The following is a 3,946-nucleotide window of genomic DNA, read 5'->3' as shown; positions in this document are numbered from 1 at the left end:
CAGTCAGAATGAAACGGCGCCAAAGGTTCCCTGTGAGACCACACACTTCCACACTTCGGCAACGCCCACTGTGGCACCTGCGCACCGTTCTTGGGCACTTTAAAACTGTCGCTGTGGAGATAGAGTCAGTTATTGATTCCAAGGCGCCGCGCCGGTGTGACAGGCATCCCGTTCCACACCCCTCAGATTTCGCATGTGGCCAGCAGGCGCAAGTTCAACGACTTAGGACCATTCAGCTGAGGTATATATTAGTAACAGTAACAGAACTAATGTATTTTATCACAATTGTCTGTGTAATCTGAGTAATAAGGAGACTCCTTAGGATATGGTAGATGAACACTAGAAAAGAGTGAAGCCAGTTTTGGTATAAGCCACTGTAACTAGGTAGGGATCGTTTCTCATTTCGCAGCCATTAGTGGTATCTGCTTCGAAAAGCCAAAGACCTCTTTTGAGGGATCCGTTACTGTTCGATTTCACTGCTGGAGGTAATTCGGTACAAACAGCAACAACCATAAAATACATGGGAGTAAACGTGTAGTGCGACCTAAAGTGGAATGACCACATAAAACGAGTTGTGTAAAATACCTAAGAGTAACCGTTCGAAGCTACCTAAAGTAAAATGAGAATATAAGTCTAATGGTTCGAAAGGCAGAGGTCAGTATAAGAGGGTTTTCGAAGTATAGATGTAGATCTAACGGTATTCTGAAGGAGCGGATTTGAAATCCCTGGACGGCCATTAAGATTTTGTTACCTAAATCATTAAACCCATATGCCACAAACATTCCCTGGAAAAGACGGTGGTGTAATTCCTTCGGCGTCCTTGTGCGTTTCAGAATATACTGTGTCTCTGGAAGTCACGCTGTCGAGGTAACTTCACCGCGATCCTTCGTTCGTGGATACATGAAAGGTAATTCGGAAAAGCACAAAAGCTCCTGCAAATATAGAGATCATAGCATTACTCGAGATTTCCTCCGAATATCTACAAGAAGAAAAAATATGTAGGTCCTCAGAAGAGCAGCTTGGAAATTCAGGTTGATATTTATAGAGTTGTTTTGTTTTTCTCTGAGAAAAAACTTGTGAAAAATCATTCCTTATTCACTCCGAGTTCTCGTACTCATTCCAGCGTTTATCCTGCTGTGTATAACTTGAAAGTTTCTTTTTCTCTTAAAGAAAAACAAATATCTTCCTTCGTCTTGTGCCGTTGTTATGCTGAACTCTTTTGCCTAGGAATTTTTATTTCTATTACAGAACCTTGTTTCCTTTTCGGCATCCGATGTGTTTTTCTACAGTAAATACTTTGTCTTGTATATCTCAATCAACAGTTCCTGTGTACGCCTGTTTATTTATTCTCTTCTCTTGGTGAACTGCTGAAATCTTACGCCGCCACCTCACTTTCAGAAAACCTTTGTTTTCTATGGAATACGAATTTCTCGTTTGTAATAGAATATTACGAAGTATATTTTCTGTCACATTTTTCAGGATCGTACTACTGACAACGTTACAGAATGAGGACGGTAATTGATAGTGCCACGTTTTGAACCACAGCACACAAAAAAATCATTTTAATATGATATAGTGGAAAAAATACAATGTTTCCAAGGGAATAATTGTTGTCGTGTTAAAACACCTGTACAACAAAACCAATCGCCTTTATAGAATCGGTAGACGCCCTAGCGAAGCTGTACATAAAATATTAGACACTATCTTCGAATTAGAAGCAAGCGAACAGAAATAGAAAATAGGATAGACTGCAGAGGAGTGCGTGCAGCCGCCTCTTTGACTGCACGAACCCACAGGATATTTAGTAAGGGCGCCAACATCGAGGTTCACTGGACCCAAAATTTGGGAACATTTTCTGTTCACGTTTTCTGAATCTTTGATTCTTGTTTACTTTGATTCACGGCTCTTGCTGGCTCCTCTTTCGTGTGGCTTCGATGCCAGAGATTCTCTACGTGCACAGCACGGAATTCTTCACGATAAATATGCTGCCTTGTAACGGATATCTTCTCTGGCATAAAACAATACAGTGCATTTTCAGTGATTAACTATAAAAGTAATGGTGAGTGTATATAGGTTGTACATTCTTAGTTCCTTTTTTGTTTTGTATTTATGTGTGAATGAAATTTAATGTGTCCTATAAATTTCCAGAATGAGATTTCCACTCTGCAGCGGAGTGTGCGCTGATATGAAACTTCCTGGCAGATTAAAACTGTGTGCCCGACCGAGACTCCAACTCGGGACCTTTGCCTTTCGCGGGCAAGTGCTCTACCATCTGAGCTACCGAAGCACGACTCACGCCCGGTACTCACAGCTTTACATCTGCCAGTATCTCGTCTCCTACCTTCCAAACTTTACAGAAGCTCTCCTGCGAACCATGCAGAACTAGCACTCCTGAAAGAAAGGATATAGCGGAGACATGGCTTAACCAAAGCCTGGGGAATGTTTCCAGAATGAGATTTTCACTCTGCAGCGGAGTGTGCGCTGATATGAAACTTCCAGGCAGATTAAAACTGTGTGCCCGACCGAGACTCGAACTCGGGACCTTTGCTTTTCGCAGGCAAGTGCTCTACCATCTGAGCTACCGAAGCACGACTCACGCCCGGTACTCACAGCTTTAGATCTCATATCAGCGCACACTCCGCTGCAGAGTGAAAATCTCATTCTGGAAACATCCCCCAGGCTGTGGCTAAGCCATGTCTCCGCTATATCCTTTCTTTCAGGAGTGCTAGTTCTGCAAGGTTCGCAGGAGAGCTGTAAAGTTTGGAAGGTAGGAGACGAGATACTGGCAGATGTAAAGCTGTGAGTACGGGGCGTGAGTCGTGCTTCGGTAGCTCAGATGGTAGAGCACTTGCTCGCGAAAGGCAAAGGTCCCGAGTTCGAGTCTCGGTCGGGCACACAGTTTTAATCTGCCAGGAAGTTTCCTATAAATTTGTTGTAATGTTTCATATTACTTTAATTGCATGCAATTTAGATGTAAAGAATACGCTCCTGCCCGGCAGAATATTTCTAATGAGGAAGAGGCAAGTGAAAAGGGCTTGTGTGGTTGACTCGATAACGTAATGAGTGGACAGACGAGGGCGAGGGCATGTCACTTAAAGAGTTGCAATTTAGCGGTAATAGGAGCATTTTACTTATAGTGAAAGTCACAACGTTGTATATATACGACAGAATTACAATATTGAGTCCGATGAAGCAGTATGAATTAAAAAAAAAAAGCGGAAAGCACAAATTTGCAGAGGAACATTAAAATAGTGGAACTACCGAGGAGCTGGGAGCGGGTAAGGTGCTAGGAAAATAATAAAATAAGATCTGTACCAAAAAAGACATTTATTCAGAAATATAAAATATGTGCTTTATTGTTTTAGCACGCCTCTAGCAAGTATGATAGAACGAAATGTATTCGCAGTGGCGAATGTGGACAACCATCAGCTATACATCGCCAACGGTCTTGCCACATTGGTAATACCGGTTCTCGTCAGATCACCGAAATTAAGTGCTGTTGGGCTGGGCTAGCACTTGGATGGGTGACCATCCGGTCTGCCGAGCGCTGTTGGCAAGTGGGGTGCACTCAGCCCTTGTGAGGCAAACTGAGGAGCTACTTGATGGAGAAGTAGCGGCTCCAGTCTCGGAAACTGACATACGACCGGGGTAGCAGTGTGCTGAACAAAAGCCCCTCCATATCCGCAGGCCGGCCGCGGTGGCCGAGCGCTTCTGGGCGCTTCAGTCCGGAACCACACGGCTGCTACGGTCGCAGGTTCGAATCCTGCCTCGGGCATGGATGTGTGTGATGTCCTTAGGTTAGTTAGGTTTCAGTAGTTCTAAGTGTAGGGGACTGATGACCTCAAATGTGAAGTCCCATAGTACTTAGAGCCATTTAAGCCATTTGATTTTTCATATCCGCATCCGGTGGCACGTATGGGCTCAAGATGACACGGCGACTAGTCGG

At 43.9% G+C, this 3,946-nt stretch overlaps 1 pseudogene; it reads left to right on the top strand.

Annotated features, from left to right (window-relative positions):
• Positions 1-3,438: 3,438 nt before the first annotated feature.
• Positions 3,439-3,556, top strand: LOC126203422 (5S ribosomal RNA; annotated as a pseudogene).
• Positions 3,557-3,946: the final 390 nt, after the last annotated feature.

The sequence above is a fragment of the Schistocerca nitens genome, chromosome 1 (assembly GCF_023898315.1).
Source record: "Schistocerca nitens isolate TAMUIC-IGC-003100 chromosome 1, iqSchNite1.1, whole genome shotgun sequence".
Taxonomy (NCBI): domain Eukaryota; kingdom Metazoa; phylum Arthropoda; class Insecta; order Orthoptera; family Acrididae; genus Schistocerca; species Schistocerca nitens.
The sequence above is the reverse complement of the archived record's forward strand: the minus strand, read 5'-3'. Positions and strand labels throughout refer to the sequence as shown.